This window comes from Rhinopithecus roxellana, chromosome 6, assembly GCF_007565055.1.
Source record: "Rhinopithecus roxellana isolate Shanxi Qingling chromosome 6, ASM756505v1, whole genome shotgun sequence".
NCBI lineage: Eukaryota > Metazoa > Chordata > Mammalia > Primates > Cercopithecidae > Rhinopithecus > Rhinopithecus roxellana.
The window spans coordinates 40,949,919-40,968,164 of NC_044554.1; the positions used below are offsets into that span (position 1 = coordinate 40,949,919).

General features: G+C 39.1%; 1 protein-coding gene across 1 annotated transcript in view; it reads left to right on the forward strand.

Moving 5' to 3' along the window:
- Positions 1-18,246, forward strand: part of LOC104672940 (autism susceptibility gene 2 protein-like) — an 877,014-nt gene that overhangs the window by 433,845 nt on the left and 424,923 nt on the right. The window lies entirely within an intron of this gene.

Genomic DNA, 18,246 nt, shown 5'->3' on the forward strand with positions numbered 1-18,246 from the left:
AATCTGTCCTTGGATCTATCTTATCCAGATTTTTGTCTTTGACTAGGATGAAGATATAATTTTAAATAGTACAAAAACTTCTTGGGTTATAAATATGGTAGATGGGAGAAACAGGACACATCTGGATTTTGACTCTTTTGGCAGTGGTCAAAATAAGATTTGCTAGTACTATAAGTGTGATTATGTTTGAAAATCCAACTGTGAAAATAGAGAACTGATAGAGATGAGACTTCCGATTTTTAGATGACACTTTCAGTGAGTCAGCAGCATGTAATTAGCTGTCAATAAAGCTAATGGTATTTTCAAGTACCTTAATGAAATCTGTTTTATGTACTGGACTGTACTTTGTATTTGGGGAAGAAGGGATAGAAACATTGAAGGTAAGATTTGTGCAGAGTCACAGATACTGTTAATGTTCACATTCTCCACATTTCATCTTATTTGTACATCACTCTTAGTCTTTAAAATCAAAATACCTAAATAGCTGTGAAAATTCAGTGGATTAAAAGCTACTTTGGGAAAGACAGTAAAACTTTATTCAAATAGGGATTTTCATATAATGTCAATTTTTTGAAAAATCAACAATTTTAAGAAAAAATATGACATGAAAAACTAGATAAGTTGAAGTTTGAGCATCTTTCAAAGAGTAGGGAAGTTTACATATTACATATTATAAACTTTAAAATTCAGTTCCAGACATATTTTTTGTTCATTTGTATATATATATGTGTGTGTGTGTGTGTGTGTGTGTGTATGCCATAAGCCATGGAGATTCAGAACTAATAAAAGGCAAGTTTCTTGTTCATTAAAAGCTAATAAACTAATTTAGGAGGAACTAGAAAAAGTTTTAAGGTTAAGGGGATGCAAAATTGATTAGCAAAGGCAGATCAGAAAGAGTTTCTGACTCACGCTTCATTGGTGAGAACAGCAAGGAAGAACTGGGAATGACAATCATGAGTTTTGGCTGACTTAGAGGCAGAGTCTTTTTTTTTTTTTTTGAGACGAAGTCTTGCTCTGTCGCCCAGGCTGGAGTGCAGTGGCGTGGTCTCTGCTCACTGCAAGTTCCGCCTCCCAGGTTCACGCCATTCTCCCACCTCAGCCTCCCGAGTAGCTGGGACTACAGGTGCCCACCACCACACCCGGCTAATTTTTTGTATTTTTTAGTAGAGACGGGGTTTCACCATGTTAGCCAGGATGGTCTCGATCTCCTGACCTTGTGATTCACCCGCCTTGGCCTCCCAGAGTGCTGGGATTACAGGTGTGAGCCACCGTGCCCCGTCAGGCAGAGTCTTTTAAAACTGCTGTTTGGGGCCGGGCATAGTAGTTCATGATTGTAATCCCAGCACTTCGGGAGGCTGAGGCAGGCAGGTCAGTTGAGGTCAGGAGTTTGAGACCAGCCTGGCCATCATAGCGAAACCTTGTCTCTACTAATTAAAAAAGAAAAAAAGAAAAAATTAGCCAGGCGTGGTGGCGGGTTCCTGTAATCCCAGCTAGTTAGGTGGCTGAGACAGCAGAATCGCCTCAATCCGGGAGGTGGAGGTTGCAGTGAGCCGAGATCCAGCCACTGCGTTCCAGCCTGGGCTGGGGAAGGGAAAAAAAAATGTTACTTCATTTTCCCACCTCAGTTTCAGTTTCCTCATCTATAAAATGAGATAACAACAGGATGGAGTCTACACATGAATTAATGACTTTATTTATTTATTTATTTTTGGAGACGGAGTTTCACTTTCATTGCCCACGCTGGAGTGCAATGACACGGATCTTGGCTCACTGCAACCTCCGCCTACCGGGTTTGAGTAGTTCTTCTGCCTCAGTCTCCCAAGTAGCTGGGATTACAGGCACCTACTGCCATGTCTGGTTAATTTTTATATTTTTAGTAGAGATGGGGTTTCACCATGTTGGCCAGGCTGGTCTTGAACTTCTGACCTCAGGTGATCCAATCGCCTCAGCCTCCCAAAGTGCTGGGATTATAGGCGTGAGCCACCGCGTCTGGCCTTGAAGTAATTTTTTTTTAATATTACACAGCTAAATGGAATTCTCTAGGAAGCACATCCAACTGCTGAACCTGTGATATTTTTTTCTTATGGAACATTGATTGAACAGCTTCCATGGATGACCTGGTTTGGATTTCCATAGTGCCTTGTTTATAATGCTGAATACATTGTTGGTTTTTACTTTTGTATCACAAAAGTAAAGGTTCACAGTTAGATCTAAATCCCTTGGGGGACAGGAACTATGTTCTATTCATACTTTGAATTGCCAGTGTCTGGCATGTAGTAGTGATTAATATATTTTTTTAAATGAATGTCAAGTATTATGACAGGCACCTGTATATAAAGATCAAGAAGAAGTGACCTCTTCCCTTGTGAGAGGCTCACTGTTGTGATAGACCAACCTCTGAACAGAGGAATTACCATCGAGGGGCTGTTATAACAGACATGTGCTGTTTGAGTTCAGGGGAAATATGCGCTTGCTCAAAGAGGGAAGTTTGGGAGGTGTATGGGAAGGAGGACCCCACCTGGATCCTAAAGGCTGAGCTGACTGCTGAAGAAGAGAGGGGCACTTGGGCCTGGTCACCAGCTGTGCAACATCACCAAGGGCAAGGAAGTGGCTGATGAAACAGGGAGATTCCCAAATGTGATCTGTGAACTCAAATAAAATTGAAAATTTTACTCAGTGTAATTTTAGTATATTTTATGTGCATGTCCCAAGGTTTTTTGAAAATTGGTTTTATATGCTTGGCATTGGAGCAATTCTAAATTAGTGTATTTGATTAACATTGTATGCTAGTACTTTGAAATTCTGCAGTTGAACTGTGTATATATTGTGTATAATGTTACCTCTTTTCTGACTTCATGAACCTAACATTTAAAGTGGAAACAAATGCACGCATGTGTTAGTGTTTAGTGCAGTAAGAAAGCACAGCCCACCACTTCCAAGAAGTGAGTGGTTGCATAGGGTGCTCCATCCTCAGAACACTGCTCATTGTACATTTTTTATTCCTCAGCTCCTTAGTTCTACTCAAAGTCCAATATTAGTTTAACTACCAAATGGCAGAAACCAGAGTACATTATACATTTTTCTTGAAGGATACAACTGGAAAAAGTTTTGCAGAGGCTCATATAATGCTAATTGTACATATTTTCCTTCCGTGGTGACACTTAGAATTCGTTTCACATTGCCTGTGAGCAAAACGAGGAGGGGGGAGAAGCCTGTATTTGATAGTTTTGTATGTTCCTCTAAAGAAAGAGAGTGCTTGAAAAAAGAAAGGCAGGCTTTCAGATGTTGTCTGAACAAAGCTATGGAAATGTGAGACGAGAGCAGCATCTGGAGGTTTTCAAACACTGGAACACGGGCTGCACGCTTCTTTTGCTGTTGGAGGAGTGAAAAGCTGTTTCCTGTCATTTCCCATCTTGTCGCTTCCAGGACCAACATCTTGCTACTTCTTGCACCAGCTGCTGCTGCTGTTGTTTTTTTTCCCCCGTCCACAGACAGATGGTAACAGAGTTCTGATAATCCTCCCCCAACTACCCCAGTTCTAAAGAAGTTTGCAGTATGGTACCTTTATAAAATGATCACATGCCCTGATACCCACTGTAGCCTGTTACTAGAGTTGGGAATGGAGCAGAAGGATGTGCTGCAGACTTTTAATGTCTATGGCATTCTTTGTCATGTCTTGTGGGAAATGCTGTGCAGTAGCCCCATCTCTGTGGATGCTTTGATTTAGCTTCTGAGGTTATACTTAGAAAAGGGGAAGAAGTGGGGAGTGAACTTTGGTACCTTTCCATAAGAATTTGAGATTTCTGATCAGGATTTCTCAGTACTTTGAATCCAAGATGGGAGTTGCTCTTGATATTCTTGTTTGTCTCCCTAGGTTTTTGCAAAGGAGAATTAGGCATAGTGGCTATACCATCTTTTCACAGAGCTATTTATCCTTAATTACTTTTTTTACACCTATTTCTTCCAATACTTTTCTTGTATTACCTAGTGCAAATAGGAACTTAGAAGTTAATGCAGAAAATGCCCTGCACATGGGAAAGATATTTGATGCAAACAACCTTGGTTTTGTTTAAGTTTTTTTACATTTATTATTACAAACTAAAAATGATAACCTCAAGGAGGGAGCTTAGCCTTTCTGTCCCCCCCTAAATCATGGTTGCTTTTCTAAGTATAAAAGTAACATACTAATTGTAGAAAACTTCGAAAGTAGAAAATCTATTACAGAAAAGACAAAGTCATCCATAATTCTTTAATAACCACTCTTACATTTGGTATATTTCCTTGTAGCTTTTTTTAGAGTTATGTGTGCCTGTATTTCTCTTGTATACTTATAAACTTACATTAATACTCTGGCCATTTTCCAGAATGGATCTGGTGGTAGTAGTAGTGGTGATGATAATGGCATTACCAAAAATTTATTGAACATTTATTATGTGATAGTCACTATGATAAGTGCTTTACATGTATTACACATTTCATTTCTCACATCAGTTCTATAACGTAAGGATTATTTATTTTGATTTTAGATGTGAGAAAAGTGAGGCTGAGAAACATTAAGTAATTTCCCCAAGGTCACACAGTGCACAATAGGTGAAGCTGGGATTTGAACCCAGGTCTGTCTTCAGAGCTCATGCTGTTTATCATTTGCTCATCTATGTTTAAAAGGTCTGAATATTTTTAAAAGTATTGATGCATATAGCCTAAGGTTTTCTATTAATTCAGACTTTTCAGTTGTGAGAGTACTGACTGCGCTCATACCATCTTCACATATCATCAAATATGTTTTACCTTTATAGGTGTTTGGGGTGAATGATTGCTCAGTTTTTACATTGGCCTTTCTTGATTACTAGATTGATTGGGCATTTTCCATGTGTTATTGATCATTTTTATTTAACTTGTAAATTGTTTATGTTCCATGTGACTGCTTTTGTTCAACAGTTAATTTTTCTGTATACAAAATCATCATGTATTAAGTATATTAACTCTATGTTGTGTTTGTTTAAAACATGTCTCTTTCTGTTACTTGCTTCCTTATATTTGAAGAAAATACATTGTATGAATGTTTTAAATATATATATTCATATTTTTTCTTTATAATTCTCTCCCACAAGTCAGCTATTTAGCCTATGTTTTCCTTTATTTCATGGTTTTTACTATTTATAACAAATTTTAAAATCAAATCTGAAATTTGTTTTAATATATAGCATGCTATGAGACTTTGCATTTATTTTATTGATGGGTAATACGTTTTTTGTTTTGCTAATTCCTTTAAAAAATATGCATTATATATTCCACTCTTCTGTGGCATTCTTTATCATATATTTGTTTATTTTGCCTACTAGCATCTCTTCAAGCAATCTTTTCTGTGTCAATGGCCTGTGTATGGGTATGCGTACAGACGTTTTACGGATTGTAAATTTGTAAAATGTGCAAGAACTTTTTTGTGTTAAAAGCACCCAGATTCAGCATCAGAAGGCCCATATCCAAACCTCAGTATAACCTCATGATTGACTTGTGACATGACCGCATGTAGGCTTAAATGCTGTCAGGAAAATTAAAGGAAATAAAATGTGAATTGAGAAATTTGGAGATTTCTGAAAATTTTGAAAATTGAGATTTTGCTGTTAATATCACAGCTGTATCACTAAAATTTCTGTAATCCTTTGAATTTGTGAAATCTGTATAAACATGATTTAAAGTACTTATGATAGTGTTCTTTTTTTCATAATACACAAAGTCAGGAATTTGTGGCAAATAAATAACCAGTTATATATGGCCTATATAGATACGGTTTTTATCCCGCACTTCTTTTGATATAGCTGGGGGCTTTACTAGAGAGAATAAATAAAACAAGATAACTTTGGCAAGTATAGATGAAGTTTGAGAGGTGTCTTATTTCATTTTGTGTTGCTATAAAAGAATACCTGAGAGTGGCTCATGGTTTTGGAGGCTGGAAATTATAAGAGTATGGTGCTGGCATCTGGTGAGGGCCTTTTTGCTGCTTCATTCCATGGGAGAAGGTGGAAGAGCAAGAGAACATGAGAGCAAGAGTAAGCAGAACTCACTAACAACAACCCAGTCTTGTAATAACCAACCCAACTCCAGTGTGAATGACGTTAATTCACTCATGAAGGAAGAGACCTCATTATCTAATCACCTCCTGTTTGGCCCTACTTCCCAATACTGTTGCATTGGGGATTCAGTTTCCAACACACAAACTTTGAGGACGTGGTCAAACTACAGTAAGAGGGAAGTTTAACATTTTTTTTAATGTTAGCATCAAAAGGAAGTTGTAGCCCCGAAAAGACTACAAATAATATTGGTTAAAATAGAAGTGGGCTGTATTCTTTCGCCATTGCAGCAAGCCTTAATATGACCTAGATTATCCCAAAATGTTACTTTGATTTTATTTAAAGCACTGAAGTATTGCATCTTTCTCGTGGTTTTATGCACCTAGCAAGTGCAGCTACCAGTGAGAAAGATCTTAAATGATGTTTCCTTATTCTTGGGTCTTTTTTTCAGTCTGAAAAATGTTTCTTTAATCTGATTCTCATAATAACCCTATGCTGTAGCATAATCGATGGTGTTATTATCTCCACTTTACGTATCAGAAAAATGAGACTCATGCTAAAATACTTGCCCAAGTATGACTTGAAAGGCAGGAGTAGCCTCTGGCTTAGCTCTAGTGAGACCTAAAATAATACTCTTTTGGTTTGGTGAGTTTTATCCTTTTTTTTTTTTTTTTTTTTTTAAGGAATTTGCGTATCTACCTTATCCACTTTTAAAGTGTTAAAAGAATTTATTTTAGGTGCCTGTCCAAAGTGACACATGTCAAAATGTTTTTTAAACAGGTAAGTCCTATTCAAATACAAGGCTTTATCTTTCTTACTTCCTGGGGTAATATACCTGTCTTCCCTGTTCCAAGTTAGATGATGCTTATTTAAAAAGTTATCTGTGAGTTTTGCTTATTAAAATATGCCTCAGCTATGTCATGAGGTTTTTTTTAATTAATTTTTTTGAGGCAGGGTCTCACTCTGTTGCCCAAGCTGGAGTGTAGTAGTGTGGTCACAGCTCACTGCAGCCCTGACCTCCTGGGCTCAAGTGATCTTCCCACCTCACCCTCCCAAGTAGCTAGTACTACAGTCATGCGCCACCGCGTCCAGATAACTTTTTTATTTTTTGTAGAGACTGGGGTCTCACTCTTTTGTCCGAGTTGGTCTCAAACTCCTGGGCTTAAGCAATCCTCCTGCCTTGGCCTCCCAAAGTGCTGGGATTGTCGACGTGAGGCACTGTGCCTGGCTGAGGACATTTTTAAGGGTGCATACTTCATCATGTTCTCTTTTCCTCTACATGAAGGTTAGCAATGTTCAAGATGGTGGCCACTCCATCCCCCTTGGTGACTGAGTGACTGTAATGAGCCAAGCACCTGCTGACTCACAACAGCCATAGAGACATAGAGTGTGAACGAGAAATAAACCTTTGTTATTTTTAGCCACAGAGACTTTGCAGTTGATATCACAGCATTATGGAGCCTATTCTGAATGAGTTAGGATCATAATAATATGTTTATTTTGCGTCACACAAAGTTTTTGGTTGTTTCCATCTAAAGATCTGAAATTATACCCAAACTAGATATTCTCCAGTATCACCAAACAGGATCTATCCATTCTACAGTACTCACCAGATTGCTTCTGTCATACTTCACCTGGACATCTGTGGATTCTGGAAATTGGAAATTGGAAGGAAAACTTGTAAGATCTCAGTGCTCAGGGTCAAAGCTTCGTTGTTGGACAACCAAGGGAGAGATTTGCTAGAGTTACTTGAGTAATTTTTGACACATACTTGATTTGGTCATCAGGCATAAAGGACGGCCAGATTACCAGTAACTTATTGGAGTTACAATTTTAAAATAGGAGTTAAGTTTACTTAATGTGTTGATTTGAAATTAAGAAAAGGGCAAGATTTCTCCCTGAAGTCTGATTTTCAACCATGACTAAATAAAGCCTGAGGGGAGCCACTGAGGATGGAAAAGGTCACTCAGTCTTTTTGACTGATGAAAAATTGAGTTGTCTAGTTCTGGATTGACATCCAGCACTGACATACTTGGGGAAACGAAACTTGAGATGCCAAAGCTCTCACTAGCCTCGCCTCGCCTCGCCTCTCTCCTCTCCTCTCCTCTTCTCTCCTCTCCTCTTCTCTCCTCTCCTCTCCTCTCCTCCCCTCCCCTCCCCCCTCCTCCCCTCCCCTCCCCTCTCCTCCCCTCCTCTCCCCTCCCCTCCCCTTTTTCCCTTTTCTGCTCTCCCATTTCTATCCTCATTTAATTATTTCTCTAATTTAGCTCATCAGGGCTGTGTGTTACCAAAAAAAAAAAAAAAAAAAAAAGAATAGATGACAGAATTACTACATACCAGATTATCCCAGAATAGGTGGTTTTACAAATGGTATAATTAAGTTACTTTAATAATTATCAAGGGGGTCCTGAGCCCCATGGAAACCTTCACTGCTTGGAGGATGGATAAATGGAAGATGGAAGGTGGGCAGCATGAGTCTTTGGCACTGGTGGCCGGAACAAGCAGTTCTTGGCATTTTTTTTTTAAACCATCTTTCATATTTCAAAGCAATTCTTTGCATAATCCAGATTGCTTCTGTCATCCTTCACCTGGTCATCTGTGGATTCTGAGCTTCAGAGTGGCCATGCGACCTTTCAGCCCTTGCTGTGGAAGGTGGAGCTTCTACCATCTCTCCCTGTGTTGGGGCTAGAGGAAGTTTCCCTCTGACCACCTCAGTCTTTTCACTGTCATGTGTCCTGGGAGCCTCCTACACGATGGAGAGGAGGGAATATGAGTCTCAGGACCCATTGAGTTTTTTCACTGTGAGGCAGAACGGGCCTAAATTTCTCCCCTTAGGCCTGCCATTCACTAAGGATGTGCAGTCATCATGCTAAGTTCTCTTTCTTGCTCCATCTTCATCCTCACTCACCCCTCAGTTTCTGCAAAGTGTTCATGGTGTTGGGTTCTGACAGGTACCAGTTGGGGCATTTGTGATCGAAGGAGAAGGCAGAGATATTTAATGAGTAGACACATTTGTAACCTCCTTGGATGGGAATAAGTTCGAAGGGGTGGACAAGCAGGATTGGCTGGAGGAAGCAGGTCTCCACACTGTTCTCTCTTGCCCCTGGGCCCTGGCATCCAGGGTAATTTTTGTCTACCTTTGTGGTTCATATTTTTGTCTCTCTGTGAAGAGGCCCCCTTGGTAAATATGTCAGTTCATTTTTAAACCTAGACGTGAGTTTGACATCTATTTTGTGAAACACATCATGTAAAAATATGGGTCTTTATGGTGTTCAGTGTTTCAAAGTCAGGAATTTTTTGTTGTTTATTTTGTCTTCACTTCTGGTTATTCTCTCACTTGCTTTACTTCTTCCAGCCTTTTCCTTTTCTGCCTCATCTCCTGCTTCTTATTTCCTCATCTCTTTTTCCTTACCATATTTTCCTCTTCCATTTCTCCCTTGATCTTTTCATTACATTCAATTCATTTCATTCATTGAATGGTGTTAGAAGAGCCTTCTTTGCAGTCAGAAGGCTCAGGTGAAGCTTCATGTTTCAAAGCACACTATGCTGACACTAAGAAAACATCTTGCCCAGGCACTTCCGTTGAAGAAAACCATGTGATATGATCAGTATGTGATGATGGCTTTTCAGATCGGATAGCTGGGTTGTATTTATAATTTATTTCTCTTATCAGTGAAAAAGATAAAACAAATGATACGGTAGTAACAGGATTTTCTAGAGTTTGGGTTGTAGAGAAATAAGTGCTTGTGAATAGGACCGCATATGTGTGCACGTATGTGTGTTTCGGGGGTATGGAGCAAGAGGAGAAAAAGAATATTTTATAGAGAAAATTTCCATATGGTTACCTTTTATAGGATCTAGCACATTTCAGTGAAAACACACTTTGCTGGAAGAATTCAGTTGTCTTTAAAGTTTAGTGCAGCAAGGGGTGAAAATGTGGGGATGCAGCTGGAAACTTATTTGTGCTGCAGGCTTGCAGCTGTACCTACCTGTGATGCGATGAATACTATTTGATTGTTAATGTCTTTCTGTGACTGAAAGCTTGCTTCTTTTCTAAAGCTGATGGTAACAATTTACTGACTGTCTAAACCTTGAGGACTAACTTGGGCTGGGAAAAATAAATCCTGTCCCCTGAAATTTACATCTTGTTAAAACTCAGAGCAGCCAGCAGAGATGTGAAGAATCTCCAGCCTGGGAGCTGGAGGTGGGAATTCTGCTGAAGTCAAGATCACTTGTAGCTTTCCTACATCCTCCTGTGAAGAACCATTGGATTGAATCATGGCGGCAAAACTGGTGTGACTTCATTCAATTTATCACTGTCCTGTTTCCCCTCTCCACATTTGACTGTCAGTCTACTAATGAGACCCAGTTATGGTCCTTGAAGGGGAAATGGGAGGTGGACATAGCTGTAGGGGATGAAGTGGAGGAGTTTTTATCTTATCTTGCCAATTTACTATCTGCCATAGCTGAAGACCATCTAGTACCCTCTTCAACTTTTGCCACTTTGGAGTTTCCTCTCTACCGTTACTTATTCAGCAGGTTATTGTTTTTGTTTTTTGAGACGGAGTCTCGCTCTGTCACCAGGCTGGAGTACAGTAGCAGGAACTTGGCTCATGACAACCTCCGCCTCCCAGGTTCAAGCGATTCCCCTGCCTCAGTCTCCCAAGTAGCTGGGACTACAGGCACGCGTCACCGTGCCTGGCTAATTTTTTGTATTTTAGTGGAGACGGATTTTCACCATGTTGGCCAGGATGGTCTCGATCTCCTGACCTCGTGATCCGCCCGCCTCGGCCTCCCAAAGTGCTGGGATTACAGGCGTGAGCCACCGCACCGGGCCTCATCAGTTATTTTTTAATTGGCTGTGTTTTCTTTCCCTGTAAACACACTTGTTCAAAAGGAAATATATCACTATAATGAGCAGAAGGCAAGTAACTATAAAAATGAGTATAATACAATTAAAATATGATGAGGCTCTAGTTAGATACTGTTGCCTATGGAAGATTCCAAACCTGAGGCCTGCACTCGCTTCTCTCTCAAGTGAAAAGGGAGCTTAGGCACACACTTTACATCTAAGGAAGCAGTAAGTAAGGCATTGTTCTTAACTAATTAGACAGATTAAAAAGGAAAGGCCAAACCACACCGTTGTCTTAGCTCTTGTTTTCTTTGATTTTGAAGATGGAAAAAGAGATAACACTTAAAAATAAAGCTTGCCTACTCAGACATAATTGAGGTGTTCTCATTCTTTTTTGTCTGTCCTGGTTCTCATTGCAATATTTTGTTCACTGCTCAATGAGTATTTATTAAATTAATCAGGATTTCAGTGTTAATGTCTAGTTTCATTTGCCCCTCCTCTCAAGGCTGTATTCTTTTTTTGCTCTTGTTCTCTGTGATTTTTTTTGGTAGTTCTCTTTTATGTGCTTACTCACACATGAATGCTTTCTCTAACACGCTGGCCCTGTGTTTTGCTTCTTTGTGTGCATTCACGTAGACATGCACACCTCTTCAAATGACACATGCCTGTAGGCAGGATAACAGGTTGAGTTGTCTTGTTAATTAGGCATTCTTTTTCTGGGGCTGGTACAGGATGTTTGAGAATACTGTCCCCCAGAATACTCACCTGGTGCAGTGGAACTGACATGGACTAGTTTTCCAGGGCTTACACATACAAGTGGCTTCCAAAAAAGCATTTTCAGACAAGCTGCTTGTTATGTGAATGTGTTTTTCTTTTTAGTCAACCACAATATATGCAGCACAAAGCTGTTGCCATTTTCTTGGAATGAGAAAATTATGAGCATAATGTTTCTTTTACATCTCTGAAAAACCCTAATATCCAGCTGTTGTGGTGGTTGCAGTTGTCAGTTGCTTTTTGTAACCCGACAACACTGTCTCAAGAATGAAGAGAGAAAATTTGGTGACTAGTGTTTCCTGCTCGCTCTCCTGAAAATCCTATTAATTTGCCTTTTAAAAACAACAGCCAAGATCTAGTCATCTTGGTTGGAGAAGGCAAAGTCTTATTTGTCCTTATATTCTGTGCATGGATTAGTATCCACAGTAAACCACACACATTTTGTTCCTTGCTTAACGTGACCCAGGTGTTATACTTAAAGGCATAATCTCGGTCCTCACAAAAACTCAGTGAATACACACTATCGTTAGCCCCATTTTTACAGATGCCAATACAAAAAAAAATTGAGGTTAAATAATTGCACAAAATCTGGCAGCCATTAAATGACTGAGTTGGAATTTAAATGCAGGTGTGTCTAAATTCTGAGCTTACATTTGTAACCACTGTATATAATGTAGTGTAATAACTTCCCCAATAATTGACAGAGTACTTTACTCAGAAGCTTTACAAGGGCAATAAAAAAGAATTAGTTGAGATTATACAACTCATGTTGTGAGGGGATTGTCTTTTTGATTCACACTTGATGCGAAGAAATAATATACAGCAGACTGTGAGCAATACATAAACAAAATGAAATTTCATTCTTGAATGAATTATCTGTATCTTCTCTTAAGAAAAATTGGTAAAGCATTTAACTGGTCATGGCTCAGGGAAATGTCTCTATTCTGGTTCTCTCTGAATTTTATTCTTTAAATATTCACTTTTTTTTTTTTTTTTAGCATCCACTGGCCACCTGGTGGTTGTTGTTGTTTTTCCCTTGTGCTTGTGCTTTTTTTTCCCCCCTGTGCTTGCAGGGCTGCATTTCTGCTTGTTGTGACTTCTCAGTTCACAGCTGCAGTTGTTCAAACTTTAAATTTAAAATCCAGTCTATGTTTCTAATAATTGCTGCCAGGAAACTGAAACAGGACTACTTGGTTTCAGAGTGAGGCTGTTGCTTCATACTAGAAGAAAAGTTTCATTAACTTGGAAAGCAAATCTCGGGATATCAAGAAAACAATAAAGGCTGTAAATTAATGCAGAACTCACTCTAAAAGGGGTTAATAGATGAAAGAATGGAGAAAGAAGAGACAGGAGTTTCAGTGGTCAAGGGAGTATTTTCTTCATGATAGCAGTGACCTGAATTGGACTGAAAGCAGAAGGGGGTGTGTCATTTTAAGAAGATCAGTTTGACAGACCGCAATATCCCAGGTTTCTGTTATTATATATAATTAACGTTGTTAGCTAAGGGATGGATTTTCACTATTTCCTTCTGTAGTACCTCAGTCCCTTTTAAGTAATTTTTTTTTTTTCTTGACTTAACCACCAGGGATCATGTGGTGGTGTAGGAGAAGATTTGGGGGATGCAGAGGGGATTCTGAAGATAAACCTATTTGGCTGCCTCTGTGGTCTAAAGCCAGTTTAGGGAACGCACTACAGAAATAGGGAATTCACAGGGGATGAGTCAGAGAGAGGGACTGGAGCAGTTTGTCTTGTTTCACTTGCTCTTATCACACAGTTCACTCCTTTCTCCTCATACATTGCATAGTCCACCATGGAGAGAAAGGGAGGAGGTTGTACATTGCCTTAACAGACTTTTTTTTTTTTTTTTTTGAAATGGAGTCTTACTCTATTGCCTGGGCTGGAGTGCAGTAGCTCGATCTCAGCTTACTGCAACTTCCACCTCCCCAGCTCAAGCAATTCTCCTGTCTCAGCCTCTGGAGTAGCTGGGATTACAGGCATGTACCACCACGCCTGGCTAATTTTTGTATTTTTAGTAGAGACAAGGTTTCACCATGTTGGCCAGGCTGGTCTCGAACTCCTGACCTCAAGTGATCCACCTTCCTCAGCCTTCCAAGGTGCTGGGATTACAGGCGTGAGCCACCATGCCTGGCCTCCTTGATAGACTTTTTAATGATTGCAGGGATAGAGAATGGTACACAAGTAAATATAATACTACTGTTTTTGAACTGGCACAGTGATGAGGACTAAGCCAGTAATGCTATGAAACCTCAAGTATTAAATTTCTAAATCTTTGGTATTAGGCACCAATCTAAGTTAAAGTTTAAAGCTTTTCATCACTTGTAACATTAGCAAATCAGGGGAATGAAATAATATTTATCAAAATAAACAATCTTGGTAACTTCGCCAAAGTGAATGCACATTTTTCTTTGATTTCCCCATAATACATCTTTCTTTTTCACGGGAGACAGAGGTTGGGAATGGGAAGGAGGGAGATTATTGTGAATCTCAGATTATATTGATCAGAACCACGTTTAGCTTGTTCTGGTATGTAAATTAGAGATTTGTAGTTGAGTGAAATTGATTTTGCTGAGACTAAATTAATCACAGTCCTTAATCACTGTAACCTTTAAACATTGCAGTCTTGGCCACAGCTGCAGGGCAGAGCAGTGCTCCTCCGAGCTTTGTGCTGTCATTTCATGAAAGGCTGAATGCCCGTGACTTGTGCAAACAAGAATTCCCTTGTACAGACTTCAGAGCTGGTTCCCTGCCCTGCAGGGATCAGCCAGAGCATCTCCCACACGGCCAAGAGGTTGCTGTGGCCTCTTCAACCCAAGAAGATGTTCTGCTCAGACACAAGTATTTTCAATCTTTCTCTAAACATAATCAAACTAGCCATCACGGTGAAATGCTCACAGGAAGGTAGTCATTAGAATTAAAATCAGAAACAACCAGTTATATTGTGATAGTTTTTTCTTTAATTGTATATGTTTATATATATTTATAAATACATATTTATAAATATATTTATATATTTTGTATGTTTATATTATATTTTATATATATATATATGTTTTACCGATCACATTTTGAACTATTTGGAAGGGTGATGTGGACAATTTTGAAAGATACTGAGGCATGGAGAGGTTAATTGACTCTTCAGAACTAATCCTGAGAGGAGAGTCAAGAATAGAACCTGGGTTTGGTTTGGTTTTGATGGTCATTTCAGTTACTTGGTTTCCGTTTCATGCAGCATCCCAGAATCAAACCATCATTAAGCCTGCCATAGAAATGCAGATTACTTTCCCACTTTAGTTGGCATATATGAAAATAGTTTTGTATGATTTTTTTTTAGCCCCTTTTGTAGTCTGTTCATGAAGTTTATACATATAGGACTCTTTTTAATGCCTTTAACTACCAATCCTCCGTTTTTCCTTTAACTTTTCTATATTTGCTAACTTTTATGTTCAGTTGAAGGAATTCGTACACATTCAGTATAATAAAGTGCAGCTGGATCAATCATTTAAAAAAGTCAGTGAACATCTGTATTTCACAAAATCACACTCTATCAGGACTGATGGGTGTACCAGGATCTAATGATCAACTTCAACTACTCAATTTTGTAAATAAAGAAACCAAGGTGAAAACGGCTTTCTCAAAGTAATTTACTATAGCCATTCTGAGACTGCGCCCTAGCTAATTTGATTCCTGTTTAGCACTCTTCTCTATGACATTGACTGTTTTCTCTGTAAAAGGGATCCTGGCTATACAACTATTTCATAATCTGATTGCTTGTAAAAAAGCAAGTAGTGCTCAATAAATTTGACTTAAGTTGTACTTTATAAGCTAATGTAAAAGGAGATTTACCGTAATCTGCCATGGTGAGTTGCTTATAGTAGGAGAAAGAATATCTTAAAACTTACTTTACGAAAAATAACAGATGCTGGTGAGGTTGCCGAAAGGAATGCTTATACAATGTTGGTAGAAATGTAAATTAATTCAACCATTGTGAAAGACAGTGTGTCAATTTTTCAAAGATCTAAAAACAAATAGCAGTCAACCCAGCAGTTCCATTACTGGGTATATACCCAAAGGAATATAAATTGTTCTATCATAAAGATACATGTATGTGTATGTTCATTGCAGCGCTACTCAGGGAGTATCAAAGGCATGGAATGCCTAAATGCCCATCAATGGTAGACTGGATAAATAAAATGTCATACATATATACCATGGAATACTCTGCAGCCACAAAAAAGAATGAGGTCATGTCCTTTGCAGGGACATGGTTGGGAGCTGTAGGCTATTCTAAGCAGGAACAGAAAACCAAATACTGCATGTTCCCACTTATAAGTGGAAACTAAATGATGAGAACACATGGACACATAGAGGGGAACAATACACACTGGGGCCTTTTGGAAGGTGGAATGTGGGAAGACGAAGAGGATCAGGAAAAATAAACTAGTGGGTACTAGGCTTAATACCTGGGTGATGAAATAATCTGTACAACAAACTCCCATGACACAAGTTTACCTATATAAGAGACCTGCACATAGACCGCTGAACTTCAAAGTTAAATTAAAAAACAAAAGCAAAAAAACCAGAATACTTACTTTAAAAACAATTTCTCTGGTTGTCCTTCTGTTTTTTATTGTATATTGGTTTGTGTAGGTTCATTTAATTTGTTTACTTTTCGTAGTAGGAATACAATTGTCAGTGTCATATAGTGGATTGAAAATAGGCTCTGAAGCTGAAGCCTCAGGTCCAGCTTTGGCCCTGACATTAGCCCTGTTACCTTTGTCAATTTACTTAACAGCTCTCTGCCCTAAACCATGATACCTACCTCATAGAGTTGTTGAGACAGTTAAATAAGTTAATAAAAAGTCAAGCTCTTAGAATAGTGCTGGGCGTATACAAATATTCATTGGATATTCGCTAATATTGTAGTCATTTTCAGTTCATTTCTTCTTAATTTAAAAAAATGTTCATATGTGATTTCATGTGGTTTTAGGGAATTATAAATGTAATTTAGACTTCTTATTCCATTGTGTCTGTTATAGCTTTTTTCTCAATGAAACTGATTTGCTTACCTCAGTTCTAATGCTGGCTTTGCCTCTACTTTTTGGTCACATTTAGAACACAGCATTCAGTCCTGGATATGTCCAGGATAGATAGAGGAGAAAGGTAAAAGAGAATATTAATGCAACTTGATTGTGCAGCTGTTCTTTCCACAAATATTTATTGAATGACTGCCGTTTGCCACATGTTGCTGCATAGGACACGGTGCATACCTCAGATTCCATTCCTGTAGACAGGACATTTGTCTGCTTCCTGGCACTTATACCTCTCCCCAAATTGACACCAAGCATTATTTTAGAAAGGTATTTAGTAGTATGCATTATCAGCAAATGAAAATTGTAGAGTTGTATCTTGAAGAAACTTGACCCCACTCCCTACTCTCACATGCATCCCCACATAGAGCCAGGGCATCTCTTAAGACCCACCTTCCTGGATTTGCTCATAGTTGGCACTAAAAACATCCTATTTTTGATGGACTCCGCAAGAGAGAGACTGTCAGTTCACAAGGGCACTGACTGTTTGGTTCTTCATTTTATTTACAGTATGCTATACAAAGGGATAGGTTTTTGTTGTTTTGAATACATCTTGAGTACTCCTTTGGAAGGATAGAGTCCAAAAGCATCTTCCCTGAGCCAGAATTCATAGGGGTGTTTCCCTACTTCCCTTTCTTGTTTCTGTACCCACTTGCCACCCTCAAATTTCTTCCCAGTAGAAGATGCTTTAGGACCTTTTCCCTTCTTCCTTTCTTTTTCCTTTTTCTTTTTTTTTTTCTTTTTGAGGTAGGGCCTCACTCTGTTGCCCATGTAGTGGCACAATCATAGCTCACTGCAGTCTTGATCTCCCAGGCTCAAGTGATCCTCCCACCTCAGCCTCCCACGTAGCTAGGATTACTGGCTAAGTTTTTAATTTTTATTTTTGGCAGAGACGAGGTCTTGCCATGTTGCCTAGGCTAATCTTGAACTCCTGAGCTCAAGTGATTCTCCCTCTTTCATCTCCCAAAGTGTTGGGATTATAGGCATGAGTCACCATGCCCAGCCTAGGACCTTTTCTTAACTCCACTTAAGCGCTTCCATTTGAACTTTCTTTTAATTATCTGGATTTTAACATTATCAGAATTAATCTTCCAGTAATCCTGTTTTTAGTTAGAAGGTTAGGCTTTGAGAAGTGTGAGGCTGGATGGGAGGGAAGGAGGCCAGCAAAGGGAAAGGGACTAGCAGGTTTGAAGAGGCCACATCTGCTATTCCAGATGGGGCATCCTGAATTCATCACCCCTAAAACTTTGCTCTGTGTGTTTTCTAGGCTGCAGCATCCAGACAGCACCACACCCTTCACATGTTCACTGTAGTAAAATAATGTGGAAAGGGTAGAGGTATCTGACAGATAAGAGAGTTTATTTTATAAGGCTGTGATGCCCAGCACACAGGTCTATACATCACCTCCTTCCTGCTGCTCCTCTATCTGCCTTTCTTTGGT